The sequence below is a fragment of the Loxodonta africana genome, chromosome 25 (assembly GCF_030014295.1).
Source record: "Loxodonta africana isolate mLoxAfr1 chromosome 25, mLoxAfr1.hap2, whole genome shotgun sequence".
Classification (NCBI taxonomy): domain Eukaryota; kingdom Metazoa; phylum Chordata; class Mammalia; order Proboscidea; family Elephantidae; genus Loxodonta; species Loxodonta africana.
Genome location: NC_087366.1, coordinates 18,195,148 through 18,214,650, shown reverse-complemented (window position 1 = coordinate 18,214,650; position 19,503 = coordinate 18,195,148). Strand labels below are relative to the sequence as shown.

The 19,503-nt window shown below is 40.8% G+C and overlaps 1 protein-coding gene across 6 annotated transcripts in view; it reads left to right on the top strand.

Moving 5' to 3' along the window:
• Positions 1-18,998, top strand: part of TSEN15 (tRNA splicing endonuclease subunit 15) — a 79,686-nt gene extending 60,688 nt beyond the window's left edge. For 3 of the 6 annotated variants that reach the window (XR_010319377.1, XR_010319375.1, XR_010319380.1), the window contains 2 exons: positions 3,177-3,219; positions 4,887-18,998. The gene's annotated coding sequence lies outside the window, so the exon portion shown is untranslated. Of the gene's footprint in view, positions 1-3,176; positions 3,239-4,886 lie in introns of all 6 variants that reach the window. The other 3 variants (XR_010319376.1, XR_010319381.1, XR_010319378.1) reach the window with 3 other exon arrangements.
• Positions 18,999-19,503: the final 505 nt, after the last annotated feature.

The following is a 19,503-nucleotide window of genomic DNA, read 5'->3' as shown; positions in this document are numbered from 1 at the left end:
CCTGCACGGACCCCTACAAGCCCTTTGAAAGCTACTCCCACAAAGTATAGTTTTAATGAGAACAGTCTTTCTGATATAAAACTTGATTCACTTGAGACCCAAAAGGTGGTTTTGTGTCACTTTTTCCGTGGAAATTCATTTTCACTAGAAGCAAAAAACTTACATCTCTGTCAGTACTCAGCAACTCATGTACCATTTGTGTGCTAACCAAATCCATTGCTGTCGAGTCGATTCTAACTCATAATGACCCTGTAGGATAGAGTAGAACCACCCCATAGGGTTTCCAAGGCTGTAAATTTGTATAGAAACAGGTTTTCACATCTTTCTCACAAGGAGTGGCTGGTGGGTTTGAACTGCCGATCTTTCAGTTAACAGCCAAGTGCTTAACCGTTGTACCACGAGGGCTCCTTGTTTGTGTGATACTGGGGCAATACTAATATATTCTTTGAACGTTGAGAGAATAGCCAAAAGAGTGCCCTTGATTGGAATCAGATGATATGAATTGGAGTTTCTAATTCCATGTTTAGCCCTAAAACAACCTGGGCATCGTGGGAAGGCTCACTAACCTCTAGTTGGTTGGATCAGCCATATTCCACATGGCCTTCAGTTTTATGAAGGCATTTGTATGCTTTCATTTAAACTCTGTGTTTTTTTTTTCACATGGCCCTTTGCAGAGCATTAGAATCAGTTTCTTGACAAGGTACTTGAGGTTCCCTTTAAAAAAAAAAAATCTACTGTCTGAGAATGGGGAAGGAGGTGGGCCATTTTGAGGAATCCATTTCTTCTTTTCTCTTCTGGAGAAATAAAATAAATGGTTTAATTTTAGTTGCCTCAGGTCAAGGAGTCCCATTCCTAGGGGACAACAACCTAGCTTAGCACCTTGGTTTCTGTTAAAAAGTGTTACACGACACTCATGGCTAGGATGTAACAGGTTACCCTATGCCTGGACCACTCTCTCAGGCCTGCAAGCATCATTAATGGGCAGATGTAGCCATCTTCCCTTCCTTGGCTGTGCCTGTTTAAACAACTTTGGAGGTAGCTAACATATCGCCTGTAGTCCCAGCTACCTGAGGCTGAGGTTGGAGGATCACTTGAGCCCAGAAGTTCTGGGCTGTAGTGCACTATGCCAATTGAGTGTCCGCACTAAGTTCAGCATCAATATGGTGACCTCCTGGGAGTGGGGAACCACCAGGTTGCTTAAAGAGGGGTGAACCAGCCCAGGTTGGAAACGGATCATATCGCAAACTAATAAAAGTGCTTAATAAAGATCTAAATTGTAATACCCCCCAGAAAGACATTCATCTTGGTAGATAAACCTTCTGACAAAAGAGCACCAGAATCCTTATTTCAGCAGTCAAATCAGACACACCAATCTAATGTCTATATGTTGAAGGGCACTTTAACTTGGGTCTTTACAAGGAAAGCAATAAGTTTAATAGAGAATTACTGCCAGAAGAACAAACAAGTCTGTCTTGGAAGAAATACAGCCAGAGTGCTCCTTGGAAGCACGGATGGTGAGACTTCGTCTCACATACTTTGGACATGTTATCAGGAGGGACCAGTCCCTGGAGAAGGACATCATACTTGGTAACGTAGAGGGTCAGGGAAAAAGAGGAAGACCTTTGATGAGATGGATTGACACAGTGGCTGCAACAATGGGCTCAAACACGAAAACAATTGTGAGGATGGGACAGGACCAGGCAGTGCTTTTTTCCGTTGTAGAAAGGGTTGCTATGAATTGGAATTGACTCAACGGCCCCTAACAACAGCAGTCCACTGTCCAGGACTTAGAGCACTCAGAGTACTCGATTCTCCCACTCACTTGATCCTCTTGTATACTGTCTTATGCTGTATTTTGAGTTATTATCCTATTTTCACCATCCTAAAAAAAAAAATTTTTTTTTTGTGAGTGAATGTATTATCTCTCCGACTAGACCTTGACCTAGAAAGCAGAGACTGTGTCTTACTTCTCTTTCTACCTTTCACAACCCAAACCTCCTACACAATAAATAGTCGCTCAGTAAATGCGAGTCAAATTTCTGAGAATTCTTTGGGAAAGCTGTATAAATCAACTATATAATCAAGAAGTTCTCTCTTAAACCTGATTATGGTCTCTCTGGTTGAAACCTGGTGTATTTTTTTTTTTTTTTTCCTTATTTGGTCTTCCCTGAGATAGACAACAAATGTCCAGTGTCCTTCTTAAACCTGTAAATACTTGAGGTCATTTAATGTGTTATCCTTAGCTCTTTTCATCTCCAAGCTAAACCAAGATAATGAGGCAGAACCACTGTATTTACACAACACATTTCCTGAGAAACCCATAACCATTTTCTCACATTAAGATTGGGTCTTGTTAGTAGTTAAAAGTCAGCAAAAGGTTGACAGTCTAGGGAGAATTATCTCTTTTGTAGATAAAATAGTAGTTGGGTAGTCCTGAGCCTCTGGCAAGCCTCTGTCTGTCTGTCTATCTATCTATCCATCCATCATCTGTCTGTCTGTCCATCCGTCCATCTGTCTAGCATCTATCTGTCTATCTAACAAAAACTCCCTCATCTTGACATGTTTTAATGTCAACTGAAACCTGCAGATCTTACACACACACACACAAGCCCTATACTCTCTGTGTAGCCTTGCTTACAGCTATGCAAATTACTGGATCATTTTCAAAATCAGAACAGGAGCTTGCTAAAAAATAATCTAAAAAGTTCAAGGCTTGAAATCCATAGGGACAGAAAATAGCTTAGTGTTTGTCAGGGTCTGGCGGGAGGGAGGAATGGGGCATGACTGCTATCGGGTATGGGTTTTCTCTTTTGGGCAATGAAAATATTTTGGAATCAGTTGTACAACTCTGTGACTATACTACAAGCCACAAAATTGTGCACTTTTAAAGGGTGAATTTTCTAATATGTGAGTTGTAGCTCAGTAAATTTTTTTTAATTAAAAGAAGTCCAAGGTTTGCGAGTTTCCATATCCAAAATCTTAGACTTAAGAAGATTCAGCTTCCAAGTATTCCTATTGTTGATTGTCTAGTAAAAGATTAAAAAAAAGAAACAACAATTTTTTAATGATGAACTATTGCTCTTATATAGTTGATACTAGCAAATTTAACTAAAGTAATTCTAAGGAATGGTGATTATAGATGGATTCCAACTCAGTTTTCCTTCTCCAATCTGCAGTGAAAGGCACGGAGCCCAAACCACTGGGGAAAGCAAGACAAAGGTGGGACTGTACATTTTTGGTAAAGACACTTAGGCCTCCTTCTCTGATTAGGTGTTTGCAGAGTCATCTGGAGGAGCAGATGTGAAGAAGCAAATTAATCAACTCTCTTAGAGTAAACTAAAATATTGAGAAAATCTATTTGAATCCTAGAAAGCTTATGAGCTAGTTGAATGGGTTAATATTTGGCTTGTTGAACTGAGTTGTTGAGGGGTGTCCGGGGACCCCTCTTCCTTTCTCCTGAAAAAAAAAAAAAAAAACATAGAAACAAAAATCTGGCTGGGTGAATGGAGGGTCACAACCACGGCACCTGGGAGGGAAGCACTGGGTAACTATTTCATAAGCTTTCTCTTTAATAGTATTAAGGTCTGGGAAGAATTAAGAAATGTTAGGCCTGTTCAGATGGGTTTATATAATACTCACATAGTGGAGTAATAATGTCTAATGAAGAAATGTTATGTTTTCTGCAAAACAGTTTCTTGTCAGAAGTCCAAAACATCCAAATTGGGAGTGGCTAGTGAGCATTTTGGTAGCAGAGAGGCCTTTTCCCAATCAGAAGAAATGAGAGTCTTGGGACTCACGGCATTTGGAAATGAAGGATTTCATCTTAGAGTTTTGGTTAGCCACAAAGAAAAGCTTGTGGGGACATAAAAAGAGAAGACATTTTCCCCACACAAAAATAGAGGTGGAAGGGACATTTAGAGTAAGTGTGTGTGGGTGAGGGGGGTGGGGAGGGTTGTTAAGAAGGAAAGACTTTCTCTTTGATAAGAGTAAGTAGACAGTTATGGCCTTTTTATTCCACTGTGAAGTTCTAGAACTGGTACAACCTCCCTAGGGAACTGGAGACAGGTCAGGGGCTTTCATAAGATCCATATATTTATTCACTCATTTATTCATCCATTCATCATTCATTAATCAGCTGTCCAAAATAATTTATTACAGACTTATTATAGTTCAGGCACTGGGGCTATGATGATGAATAATAGCGCTTCTGGAGGAGCACTCTGTCTACTGGAGGGAGGGATATATAAATAATTACAGTGAAAGTGCTAAATGCCATACTACACTGAAGACATAGCTGTGACATACAGGGAAACACGCTCCTGATTTGTCTGGGTTTGCTGGGGAAGATTTCACAGAAAGCGATATTTGAGGTGGGTTTTGAAGGATGAATGAGTGTTCACAGATTAAGCAATGGGGAAAGAGAGTTGCAATGAAGAACTGGGGGTGTGCAAAGGCACTGAGGTGTGCCTGGGTGTGCAGAGAACAGGGAAGAGAGGCGGGTCGTTATGGGTAAAGAACATGGATGAGGTGGTGGGGAAATACCTGCAGGGTAAAACAGGGGCTAGTTTGCAGCATTAGGGTATGCCATTCCAAGGTGTTTGTAAGGTATTTTGAAGGAGTCAGGTGGCACAAGGGTTAAGTGGTAGGCTGCTAACCAAAAAATTGGAGGAGAAAAACCTGGTGATCTGCTTCCATAAAAATTATAGTCAAGAAAACACTATACAGCAGTTCTCTCTGTAACACAGGGGGTCCCTTTGAGTCAGAATTGACTCAACGGCAACAGGGTTTTTTCGGTAGTTTCTTTAAAAAAAAAACTCAAGAGTTTATTTTTAAAGCTTTAATAATGTGAGCATACATTCTTTCTCAAGTGTATTTCTCCAATACAGCAGTGGCACCTACCCTGAGCACCACAGAGCACCTGGCCACGGAATGAGGAGCCAGCAGGAGAACCGTGGACAGGGCAGCCCCTACCTGCCCTGGCCACCTTTAACAGGTAATTAGAGTAGCGGAGCCTAAGCTTGATCTTGTTTTAAGGGCTGGGACTTAGCTCTAGTTCTCACTGGGACAAAGATTCTGAGACTGAAACAGTTTGAAACTGAAGGAATGTTAGTGCGTGAGGCCATCCATACACTAGAGTTCCGGCACAGGGTCCTTCCTGGGAAGCAATATAAGTCGTATCTGTTATGGATTAAACCATGTCTCCCCAAAGATATATTAAAGTCCTCACCCCTGGTGACCTTGTTTGGAAATAGGTCTTTGAAGATGTTATCAGTTAACATGAGGTCATACTATGGTAGGGTGATCCTAATCCAATGCGACTGGTCCTTATAAAAGAGGAGAAGTAGCACAGAGGACCGGCCTGTGGAGATGCATCTACAACCCAAGAAACACCTAGGGCTACCAGAAGGTGGGAGAGACAGGAAGGATCTTTCCTAGGACCTTGAGCATAGCTTGGCCAACACACTGATTTGGACTCTTAGCTCTCAGAGTTTTGAGACAATATATTTTTGTTAGAAGCCACCCAGTTTGTGGTATTTTGTTATGGCAACCCTAGGAAACTAATACAGGATCTAACACTGGTTTTTAATGGTGGGAATGACATACATACTCATTAACCCTAGCCTGTAAGTTCATTGAGTAAAGACTATTGGTCTGACTGGTGCCCTGCTCAGACTCCTGTACCTATGCTGTGCGTGGCATGTATTTAAATATTTGTTGAATGAAATGAATAAGGCAGTGTAGAAGATGGATAAGAGTGGAAGGAGATTACTGCCAGACAGAACAGTTAAGAGACTATTAGAACAATCTAGATGAGCAACCACAATAGGAGAGAAAGGGCCAAATTTTAGATCAACGCTCTCTAACACAGCTTTCAGCAATGATGGAAATGTTCCATTCTGCACTCTCCATTACAGTAGCTATTAGCCACGTGAGGCTCTTGAGTACTTGAAATGTGGTTAGTAAGACTGAGGAACAACATAAAGAAAACAAAAATCCTCACAACTGGACCAATAAGCAACATCATGATAAATGGAGAAAAGATTGAAGTTGTCAAGGATTTCACTTTACTTAGATCCACAATCAACACCCATGGAAGCAGCAGTCAAAAAAATTGGAATTTATTTAATTTCATTTAGCCACATGTGGCTAGTGACTACCATATTGAATAGAGCAGCTCTAGAGTTTTCTGTACCAGAATCAAAAGAACTTGTGACAAATTGTATTCATTCATTCATTCAATAAAAAATATTTATTGATGGTTTACTATGTCCTGCAGGGTAAAACAAAGGCCAGGTTTGGAATGTGTGTGTCATTTTGGCAATGTATATGTCATGTCAACATATTTGGACTTCGTAAGTCACTTTGGTAAAGAGGCTCCAAAGCTGATTTTTAAGCATGAATAGTGCAGACAACAACCTTGTCCAAACCGTACATTCTCGAGGGAGATATTTAAAAAAAAAAAAAGTTCCACAAAGAAAAAAAATCTGGGTGATACTAGAAAGCACAGAAGAGGGTGGACAAGCTGTTTTAGCAGGATTGCTCAGGGAAATCCACTCTGAGAGGTGACAAGTTGAGAGTTGGATGATGAGAAAATAGGGATTAAGAAAAACAAAAACAAACAAGAACCCCAAACCAGAGCTACAATAATCATTGATGAAGGAAAGCAATAAAATTCAGTGTGAAGACACTTAGAACAAGGAGGGACTTCTCAGTCCTCAAGTCTAGCGTACTCTCTGTCTCCAGAAAGGCAACAGAGAAGTAAAGATACTTACCTAAGGCCACACAACTCATTAATAACGTAAGTGGTAACAGACTCTCAATCTTCTGACTTCCAGCTCCCCTCCCTACTGGTTAGGTTTCTCAGCAACCTGAATCTTCTTTCTTTTGATAGTAAAATGAGTTATTGTGAGAAATGGAAAATAATGCATAATCAAGATGTTTAAAAAAAATGGTAGCTATTTTTATTATTGTATTTTTTTTAACTCTTCTTGTAGTATGCCTTTTGTTTATATTCATAAAGTCGTTAACAAGGGTGTTATTTTAGTAACATTAAAAACATAACTGGGGCAATTTTCTCCTTTTCTTTAACTGTTGTTGCCTGAGGGGAATCTCAGCATTGAGCCCTTGCAATCAACATCAGGTACCACCTGCCATTTGCCTGGAGGCAGCTCCCAGAAGTACAGGTGCTGTGAGGGAAGACATAGTCTCCATTCTGCGGGCCTGGTGAACTCCATCTTAATAAGTGGTGGCAAGTATTATGTCCTCCTGCTTCTGAAGAGAGAAAAATGCAGCTGTGGTTTTTTCCCCAGCAGACACAGCTCTCATTAAGCTCTTTCCTGAAAGCTGCTGTAGACAGGGTCTGAAGAGAAGATGAAGGCTTTAACAGGACGTGCAAGTTGAAATGATGAAAAGGGTACACTAAAAGTATATGGCACAGGGAAGGATTTTCTACATGCAAATTGAGAATTAGGTCTTCATTCATTTGGTTAGTCACCATTTTATACCTTACTCCCTGCGCCACCACATCTCTGCCCTTTGAACTTGTATTTTTGCAAATATTCAAATGGGACAAAACAATATGAAGCTCCTGGCTTCCGGAGTAGCAGTCAGTGTTGACTATACATGTTAGTTCTCCTTAACTTCTCTGGGCCATTTGACTTTTCTGACCACGTCTTTGGGGCTCAACTCAGAGCCTTGGACTCCCAGCCCATACTCTTTCTATTCCTTGTGTTGCATCTGAGTTTGGTGATTATTGAGCCTCTTAAGCAATTGTCATTAATAGGTTATTTGATGACTATAGTATGACTATTGAGGGCAGCGGTGGTTCAGTGGCAGAATTCTCATCTTCCATACAGGAGATTCCCCCACGCGTCTGTCAGTTTGTCATACGTGGGGGCTTGAGTGTTGCTGTGTTGCTGGACGCTTTGCCACCGGTATTCAAATACCAGCAGGGTCACCCATGGCAGACAGGCTTCAGCTGAGCTTCCAGCCTCAAACAGATTAGGAAGAAGGGCCCGGTGGTGTTTACCTGTGTTTTATTGACTATGCAAAGGCATTCGACTGTGTGGATGATAAATTATGGATAACATTGTGATGAATGGGAATTCCAAACACTTATTGAACAGAACAAGGGGATACTGTGTGGTTTAAGGTCAGGGAAGGTGTGTGTCAGGGTCGTATCCTTTCACCATACTTAGTCAATCTGTATGATGAACAAATAATCTGAGAAGCTGGACTATATGAAGAAGAATGGCGCATCAGGATTGGAGGAAGACTCATTAATAACCTGTGTTATGCAGATGGCACAACCTTGCTTGCTAAAAGTGACAAGGACTTGAAGTACTTACTGATGAAAATCAAAGACCATGGCCTTCAGTATGGATTACAACTCAAAGAAAACAAAAATCCTCACAACTGGACCAATAAGCAACATCATGATAAATGGAGAAAAGATTGAAGTTGTCAAGGATTTCACTTTACTTAGATCCACAATCAACACCCATGGAAGCAGCAGTCAAAAAAATTGGAAGATGCATTGCACTGGGCAAATCTGCTGCTAAAGACCTCTTTAAAGTGTTGAAAAGCAAAGATGTCACGTTGAGGAGTAAGGTGCGCTTGACCCAAGCCATGGTGTTTCCAATTGCCTCATATGCTTGCAAAAGCTGGGCAATGAATAAGGAAGACAGAAGAATTGACACCTTTAAATTGTGGTGTTGGTGAAAAATATTGAATATACCATGGACTGCCAAAAGAACGAAGAAATCTGCCTTGGAAGTAGTACAACCAGAAGGCTCCTTAGAAGCAAGGATGGTGAGACTGCGTCTCACATACTTTGGACATATTATCAGGAGGAACCACAACCTGGAGAAGGACATTATGCTTGGTAGAGGGCTTGCAAAAATGAGTAAGACCTTGACGAGATGGACTGACACAGTGGCTGCCAAAATGGGCTCAAGCATAACAACCACTGTGAGGATGGCACAGGACCAGGCAGTGTTTCGTTCTGTTGTACACAGGGTCACTGTGAGTCAGGATCGACTAGGCAGCACCTAATAACAACAACAATGCAGGAGATCCAGGTTCGATTCCTGGCCAATACACCTCACTTAATCATCTAGTGCTGCTGCTATAACAGAAATACAACAAATGAATGGCTTTAACAAACAGAAATTTATTATTTCACAGTCTAGTAGGCTAGAAGTCCAAATTCAGGGTGTTAGCTCCAGGGGAAGGCCTTCTCCCTCTGTCGTCTCTGGAGAAGGGTCCTTGTCATCAATCTTCCCTAGGACTAGGAGATTCTCAGCACAGGGACCCCAGGTCCAAAGAATGCGCTGTGCTCCTGATGTGTCTTTCTTGGTGGTATGAGGTCCCCAACTCTCTGCTTCCTTCCCTTTCCTTTTATCTCTTGTAAGATAAGAGGTGTTGCAGGCCACACCCCAGGGAAGCTCCCTTTACATTGGATCAGGGATGTGACCTGGGTAAGGGTATGGAATCCCACCCTAATCCCCTTTAACATAACCCAATCTGCCTCATTAACCACAGGCAGAGATTAGGGTTTACAACACATAGGAAAGTTACATCATTCACAAAATGCAGGACAACCACATAATACTGAGAACCATGGCCTAACCAAGTCGACATGTATTTTGGGGGGACAGAATTCAATCCATAACACACCTCATGGGCAGCCACCACCCATCTGTCAGTGGAGGCTTGCATGTTGCTAAGATGCTGAACAGTTTTCAGAGGAGCTTCCAGACTAAGACAGACCAGGAAGAAAGGCCTGGCAATTTATTTCTGAAAATCAGTTAATGAAAACCTTATGGATCATAATGGTCCAATCCGCAGACTGGGCAGCATTTTGTTCCATTGTGCATGGGGTTGCCATGACTTTGGGGCCAACTTGATGGCAACTAATAACAATACAGCATTGTATGACTGACAGAGTAATTTTGAAAATGAGGCATTGAACAACTGCAGTTGCATGTGGAAGAGTGACCTAAGAGCCATGGTCTGCGGCTCACTCCCCACTACCTCATCACTCCAACCCTATCTAGCCACAGACAGGGTCAGGGTCCCACCCCCAACTGTAAAGCCATCACCTCTCCCATCGTTCCTGAGCAGCAGAAGACCCATCACAATAATACCTCTGCTCTTTTAGCCCCCCAAGTACTCACCGATGTACACTGCAATAGGAACAGTGGGTATGTGTAGCCACAGAGGCAGAGGAGTCCATGTCCTTGACCTGAATCTAGCAGATCTGAATTCCAGACCTCACTCTACCATGTAATTCACTGTGTGAGCTTGGACATGTAACTTCACTTCCCTGAAGTTCCATTTCCTCAAATGTGAACCTGGAATAATACCTGTCTCACAGGATTGTTGTAAGGATCAAATGACTTACTATTGTATATGAAAATTCTTTGAAAAATAGAAAGCAGTACTCAAATGACCATAAAGTATTATTCATCAGTCTATACTTCATCATATTTTTGTGGAAAAAATTAATCCCAAAGAGTATTGTATTTATATAATTTCATTCATTCATTTGTTCATTCATCCATCCATACACTCAACAAAGCTTTATTGAACAACCAGTCTGGGTCAGGTGCTTGTGCTTGGTGCTGGTAAACAATGGTGAACAACCAAGATACTAGTCATATTCTCAGGAGCTTACACTGTATCTGGGGAAAGGGGACACAGTAAACCATAATCCTGCAAACACAGTTATAATTACAAACTGTGCTAAAGAAGGAAAAAGTGCAGGCTGCCACAAGTGAAGAGAGCGATGGAACCACATGAATATGAGGACTTAATCAAGTTGGCTGACTTGGAGCAAAGACCTCCCAAGCAACAGGAAGAACATAGGAGAAGGCTCAAGACAGGAGAGCAAATGGCAAATTCAAGGATCTGGAAGGCCAGTATGGCCAGAACAGAAGAAGGAAGAGGGACCATGTTGCCAAGTGTGGGCAGGCAAAGGGAGAGTCCCAGGCAACCCCTAGGTTCCTGTTAGGAGAGAGCTGGGAAGTTTGATGCTAATGGAGTAAGTATGAAATAGAAATCATAAGACTGGGAGAATGAACTTAGTAGATAATGTTTTAAGGTGGTTGTGTAGCCCATTTAAGTTGACACAGGATAAATTCATAGATTTTAAACTCTCAGACTGGGCGATTTTTGTAGCAGTGTTCAGCATTTTGATGCAGGCATATTAATTCATTTTGATATGGTTAGTTGTGATTTTCCACTTTGCATTGTTTCACAAAAACATTTCTAAGTATTTCTAGTCCGTATACTTGTTATTTTTAAGATCTGTGTAATGTTTCATTATGGTTTCCATCATGTATTTTTGGCCCTTCCACCCACTGGAAGGCTTTTTAGTTCTTTCTACTTTTTGTTTTTTTCTTTTGGTGCTGAAAATATCTTTTGAAATAGTTCTGTTTTGTTTTCATATGGGTGATTTCCTTAGGTTGCATTCCCCTTGTGGGTCATTTCTCCACATGACAGATGGACACGCTGAAGCTCACAGTCCTCTGTTTTGTCATGCTTCATTTGCCCCGCCTGGATGTGAGCAAATTCCCCTGGTACCAGGCTGCTACAGGGGACTTGGATGGCGAGGAGTATTGGCAGGAAGGAAGAGGGCCATCCACATTAGAAGTACAGAGAATGCAGGTTATTCTGTTCACGTGTTTTATCCTTAAGATGTTGCCTCCATCTGTGATTTGTTTGGCACTCAGAACCTCCATGGCAGTTAGCCTGACGGGTAGTTTATTTTCCTCTCTCACTTGTCCTCTCCCTCAAGGGCCTATTAAGCTCCTCATAAGTGTTGTCCATAGAACAAAAAAGTGTAAGGTAGGGGCAATGAGTGTAACTGTTAGCAGGAGGTGATTGTGAGAAGAGGCATAAAATCTCTGACTATAATTACCTGAAGGTTATAATTAAATCACCTAAGGCAAATGGCTGTCTTGGAGCCAGCATTTTTATTCATTACTTTATTTAATGTATTCATTCTGCATTCCTAGACAATGTTTAGAAATTATTCAGGGGCCAAGTCACCAAGCCAAGCAGGTATCAGGGAAATTCACCCAACAAGCATCTTTTTCTTGCCTGAGCATAGTTCACCTATTCATCTGATCCAGTGTATTTCTTAAACATTTGTTATTGCTGACACTGGTCAAAAAGTTAAGGGAACCAAACAGAGTAAGTGAACTCGATTTGGGATAAGGGTAAGGTTTAAGGTCAGTTCTTTGAAAAAAAGTCTATTCCTTGTGTCAAACATACTATAATAAAAGCTTAGTCTAATATTCTTGGTGATTGGGGGACAAGCTCTAAAAGGTTTCCTATATTATCAAAGCAAAAGACAAAGATGGAACATTATAATGATTTTATTCTCTTACCCAAAGAGGATATATAGGCAAGGAGACAAGGAGCCCTAGTGGCACAAATGGTTGAGTGCTCAACTGCTAACCGAAAGGTTGGTGGTTCAAACCCACATGCCGGCTCTGTGGGAGAAAGACCTGGCCATCTGTTCCTGTAAAGACAACAGCCTAGAAAACCCTATAGGACAATTCACATGGGGTGACTATGAGTTGAAATCAACTTGATGGTACCTAACAACAGCAAGGAGAAGACAGGCTCTTGCCAGAATCTTAGCCATTTTGATCGGAATCACCATCAGTATCGGTGATGTCTATAGTTACTAATAGTAATGATAGTAACATGTAACAGCTATGGTGTGGTAACTGTGTGCACATATAGTGCTTTGTATTATATCCTTACATCATGAAGTGGATTTCCTCAAGGTCATGTAGCTATTGAGTAATGGGCTCCAGGTTCACAGCCCAGTTGCAAGACCAGTGCTACTAACCTCTATCCTGGGAATACGATGACTGGAAACAGCATGGGATATAAGGACAGGCCCAGACCCAAATCTCCAAGCATCAAGAACCACAAGTCCTGCTAGCCTCTAATCTGGTAAAAAAAAAAAAAAATCTGGTAGGTGACATTAAGTAAGTCACATGAACTCCTTGAGAAGCAACACCTGTTTTTCCTAGTACCAGTTGTGAGGGCGTGCTAGATGATAGGTGTGACAGTACTTTGATAACCAAACATAAAGTCCTACAGAAATGTAAGAACTTATGGTTTTGTACTCCATTGCTATGATGATGTGGGAAGAGTCTCATACTTAAAATATGAGACATGCAATAGCTGCTCTAGTGTGAGGATGCTAAAATAACAGCAACAAAAACAGTTGCCCTTGAGTCAGTTCTGACTGATGGTGACCCCATGTATATCAGAGTAGAACTGTGCTCCTTAGAGTTTCAATGGCTGATTTTTTGAAAGTAGATCTCCAGGCCTTTCTTCCTAAGCATCTCTGGGTGATCTAATCTTTTTGTTAGCTGCCAAGTACATTAACCATTTGCACTACCCAGAATGCTAGAAGGGGTCAGATTCAAATGTTGCTTCCAGTGGAGCTGCAGTTCAAAAGAAATCACATGATATGCTGACATGCCAATGAATCAGATAATTCAGTCAGGAGGCAGTAGGAATGGTGTATGTTGTGTGTGTGACTTCACTGATGTGGTGACAGATTAATTCAAAGCATCACTAAGCTGTATAAACAGTTCTTCTTCTAGGGAAGCTGATGGCTGTGGCAGGCTCCCTCCAGCAACTTGAGGTTGGAAATTGATCATAACAAGTCATGAGGTAGGTTTCAGAAACAATACTGAAGGTTGGAGCAGGAATCAGGTGCTTTTCAGGCTGATCTTGTTGACATCAGCCTCCCCCAGGCTCCATCATGCCTTGAGCAATCAGTATATCTCAGGTATTGGTCAAGGATATGGGTTTCTAGAGGATGGAATAAGTGTCATAGCACTAGGACGTGGAGGCTAAGGCAGAAATTTTATTCATGCCTCATGTAAACCCAGTAGACTAGTGGTTCTAAAACTCAGGGAGATTAAAATCTCTTAGAAAAATTGCTTAAATGCTGATTTCCAGGCTCCATCTCCAGAAATCATTATAGAAGTTCCTGGGTGGTGCAAAGGGTTAAGTGCTTGGCTATTAACCAAAAGGTGGAGGTTCAAATCCACCCAGAGATGCCTCAAAAGAAAGGCCTGGCTGTCTGCTTCTGAAAGGTCACAGCCATGAAAACCCTGTGGAGCACAGTTCTACTCTACAATACATGGGGTCACCATCAGTCTAAATTGACAGTAATTGGAAAAAAGTGTGGCCCAAGAATCTTCATTCTAACAAACTCTTTAGCGATTTTGATGAAGGTAGGAAAAAATATGGTAGATAAGAGAAGGATTCTGGGAGAGAGCTCCCATGGTAAAAATTGAAAAGCTGATGGGAACAAGACAGAGATGCCTTTTACCATCACTCCTATTTAACATTGTGCTGAAAGTCCTTGCTAGAGCAATAATGCAAGAAAAAGAAATAAAGGGGATCTAAATTGGAAATGAAGAAGTAAAACTGTCCCTATTCACAGACGATATGATTTTATACATAGAGAACCCCAAAGATTCCACAAGAAAACTACTGGAACTAATAGAAAGATCAGCAGAGTAGCAGGATATAAGATCAACATATAAAAATCAGTTGGATTCCTATACACCAACAAAGAGAACTCCAAAAAGGAAATCAAGAAAACAATAACATTTATAATACTCCTTAAAAAGATAAAACACTTAGGAATAAATCTAACCAAGGACATAGAAGACCAATACAAAGAAAACTATAAAACACTATCGCGAGAAACCAAAAGAGGCCTACATAAACGGAAAAACATACCATGCTGTCTTAGTCATCTAGTGCCGCTATAACAGAAATACCACAAATGGATGCCTTTAACAAAGAGAAATTTATTTCTTCACAGTAAGTAGGCTAAAAGTCCAAATTCAGGGCATCAGCCCCAGGGGAAGCCTTTGTCTGTCTGTTGGACTTCTCATCAGTCTTTCCCCTGACTAGGTGCTTCTCCATGCAGGGACCCCAGGTCCAAAGGAGGCACTCTGCCCATGGTGCTGCTTTCTTGGTGATACGAGGTCCCCAACTCTCTGCTTACTTCCCTTTCCTTTTATCTTACAAGAGATAAAAGGTGGTGCAGGCCACACCCCAGAGAAACTCCCTTTGCATTGGATTAGGGAAGTGACCTGAGCAAGAGTGTTATGTCCCACCTTAATCCTCTTTAACCACAGGCAGAGATTATGATTTATAACACATAGGAAAATCACAAAATGGAGGACAACCACACGATACTGGGAATAATGGCCTAACCAAGTTGACACATATTTTGGGGGGACACAGTTCAATCCATGACACATGCTCACAAATGGACTCAACATTGTGAAAATGTCAATCCTACTTAAACCTATCTACAGATGTAATGGAATCCCTGTTCAAATACTAATAGCATTCTTTAATGAGATGGAAAAATGAATCATGAGCTTTATATGGAAAGGAAAAAGGCCCCAAATAAGCAAAACATTATTGAAGAAAAATTAGCCTCACATTATCTGATCTCAGAACCGATTATACAGCCACAGTAGTCAAAAAAGCCTAGCACTAGTACAATGACAGACACATAGACCAATGGAACAGAATTGAGAACCCAGATGTAAATTCATCCACCTGTGATCAGATGACCTTTGACAAAGAACCAAAGCTCGTTAAATGGGGAAATATAGTCTTTTTAACAAACGGTCTGGCAAAAATGGACATCCACCTATAAAAGAATGAAACAGGACCCATACCTCACACTATACATAAAAACTAATTCAAAGTGGGTCAAAGACCTAACTGTAAAACCTAAGATGATAAAGATCATGGAAGAAAAAAAAGGGGACAACACTAGGGGCCCTAACACATGACATAATATGAACCATAACTCACAATGCACAAACACCAGAAGAGAAACTAGATAACTGGGAGCCCCTAAAAATTAAACATTTAGAATCATTAAAACACTTCAATGAAAGACTAAAAACGGAACCTACAGAAAGGAAAAAAATTTTTGACTACAACATATCTGACAAGGGTCTAATCTCTAAAACCTATAGAATACTTCAACACCTCAACAACAAAGACAAATAACCCAATTAAAAAATGAGCAAAGAATATAAACAGAGCCATTAGAGAAATGCAAATTGAAACTACAATGAGATACCATCTCACCCCAATATTACTGGCACTAATAAAAAAAAAAACAGAAGATAGCAAATGTTGGAGAGGTTTTGGGGAGATTGGAACTCTTATGCACTACTGGTAGAAATGTAAAAAGGTGCAACTCCTATAGAAAATGACATGCCACCTCCTTAAAAAGCTAGAAATAGAAATATCATATGATCTTGAAATCTCACTCCTAGGCATATATCTTAGAAAAATAAGACATATAAATACCCATGTTCACTGCAGCATTGTTTATAATAGCAAAAAGTTGGAAACAACCTAGGTGCCCATCAACAGATGAATGCATAAACAAACTATGATACTACATACACACAATGGAATACTATGCAAAAATAAAGAACAATGATGAATCCGTGAAACATCTCACAACATGGATGAATCTGGGGGGCATTTTGCTGAGTGAAGTAAGTCAATCACAAAAAGACAAATATTGTATGAGATCACTATTATAAAAACTCAACAGAAAGTTTGCACACAGAAAAAAAAATCCTTTGAGTATTATGAGGATGGGGAGGGAAAATCACTAACTAGATGGAGAGAAGTGTTAACTTTGGTGAAGGGAAAGACAACACACAATATAGGGGAAGTCAGCACAACTTGACCAAGGCAAAGTCATAGATGCTTACTAGAGACATCCAAACGTCTTGAGGGACTGAGTTTCTGGGGCTGAGGGCTGGGGACCATGGTCTCAGAGGATATCTACATCGATTGGCATAACATAGTTTATAAAGAAAATGCTGTACATCCTACTTTGGTGAGTAGCATCTGGGTCTCAAAAGCTTGAGAGAGGACATCTAAGAAATCTACTGGTCCCATTCACATTTGGAGCAAAGGAGAATGAAGAAAACCAAAGACATGAGGAAAATATTAGTCCAAAGGACTAATTAACCACATGAACCACAGCCTCCACCAGCCTGAGCCCAGAACTAGATAGTGCCCAGCTGCTGCCACCGACTGCTCTGACAGGGATCACAATAGAGAGTCCTGGACAGAGCAGGAGAAAAATGTAGAACAAAATTCGAATTCACAAAAAAAGACCAGATTTACTGGTCTGATGGTGACTGGAGGACCCCCCAAGACTATGGCCCTGGGACACCCTACTGACTTAGAACTGAAGCCACTCCTAAAGTCCACCTTTCAACCAAAGATTAGACAGGTCTATAAAACAAACAATAACACACACGAAGAACGTGCTTCTTAGTTCAATCACGTATACAAGGCCATATGGGCAACACCTGCCCAAAAACAAAGATGAGACGGCAGATAGGGACAGGAAAACTGGATGAGTGGACACTGAGAACCCGGGGTGGAAAGGGAAAGGGGGAAAATGGTGGCATATGGCGGGATTGCAACTAATGTCACAAAACAAATTGTGTTTAAAATTTTTGAATGAAAAACTAATTTATGCTGTACACTTCGCCTAGAACACAATAAAATTTAAAAGCTAACATTGCCTGAGCACTTACTATGAACCCGGCATTCACCTAAGTGCTATACATAAATTAACCCATTGAATCCTCACTGCAATCCTATGAGACATACACTAATATGTCCTCAATTTTATAAATGAAGTAAAGGAAGTACATACTGTTTAAGAAGACACTGGGAGAAAGTGTCAATAAAATGTAAAATTTCTAATATCTCAGAAGAACTTACTAAGAAAGAAATGAATTGCTTAAATTTCACCCAGAGGAATAGCTATTAACTCCTATCACTGTGGCAGTGTGGCCTGATTTTAAGACTGAAAATTCAGGGTTTGGTAACTTAGGGGAGGGTTGGAGCTTGGGGGAAATTTCCCACCCTAGAAGCTGTTTCATTGAGATGAACCGAACCCGTTGCCATTGAGTCGATTCCCACTCATAGCGACCCTATAGAACAGAGTAGAACTGACCCATAGAGATTCCAAGGAGCACCTGGTGGATTCGAACTGCAGACCTTTTTGGTTAGCAGCTGTAGTACTTACCCACTACACCACCAGGGTTTCCAACATTGAGACAGGAAACTACAAAGCTCCAATGATTTTGACTTTGTTTACAGGACCTCAGTTTCTAATGCTGAAATTGCCCTTCTCCCAACCAACCCTCTCTTTGTCAAGTTCCTATTGAAATGCTATGGGCCTCATACTTGCCTGTAAGGTATATAGAAAGAGGAGTTTTTAAGTGCCTGCTAGTTACAAGAAAAGTATAATATTATCCATCTACAGCCAGTTAGCTCATTTAGTTAGGGCCCAGTGAGAATAAGTGTTCTAATGCACACAGGGTCACCATGAGTCAGAACTGATTCGACAGCAACAGGTTGCTTGGTTGAGGATAAGGGTGAACTCCCAAGCCCTACCTTAACTCTCCGCTGCAAAAGAACCCATTTGAACTCTCCTTCTTCCTTGGCTAAGAAGAATGAACAGGTAGGAGACCTGGGGAGTCTCCTTAACTGGAGATAAATTGGCCAGCCCAAAGAGGAGGTAACTTGAATTGGTGAGTAGAAATGCTCTTTCTCTGATTTAATTATTCATGGACCAAGATTTAAGGAACCTTAAAAAGTTGGCTGAATATTGTTTCAAAGTTTGGTGCTCCAGAGTTCCAGACCCAGGATTCTAAGTGCCTGACTACTTTGTGCCGTTAGATTTTTCTGCTAGCACCCCCCTCCCCCAAACACATACCAAACCAAGCCCATTATGTTCCCCACCAAGCCATCTCTTCTCCTGATGACTTTGTTTCTGTTCATGATCACACTGTTCTCCCAATCTAGGCTCAGCTATCTTTGAACCCACCCTTCATAGATAGTCAGCTGTAAGAGAAATTCAAGAAGTCTCTTAAAAAAAAAATTTTTTTTTTTAGAAGTCTCTTAGATCTCCTTGTATTCTTCCAATACTCCCATCAGTGTCACCACCCCAGTTCAGATCCCTTTTCACTTCATGATGTCTGGACCACATTCTGGGACCTTCCTGACCAATGTCTTCCTTCCCTGTTGATTCCATGGCTTCTTTCTACAGTGGTTCTAGGATATTGAAACCATATCATTCTTTAGCTCAAAATCTCTTCATGATTTTTCTTTAGCTCAAAATCTCTTCATGATTTTTGTCATCTACTAGATTCAAACTTACTAAATTCAAATTCTGATATACAAGACCTTCCATAATCATATTCTATATTATCTGTTTAGTCTCGCTTTCTAACAATTCTTTAAAAATTCTCCTATTCACAGAGCTGATTTATCTAATATGCACAGGAGGCACAACATCTAGCGGCCATAATTCTCTTAGGAGCCTAATTACATGTTCTAATTTCTTTTCTTGTCAGAAGAAAAAAATGAATATAATTCAGC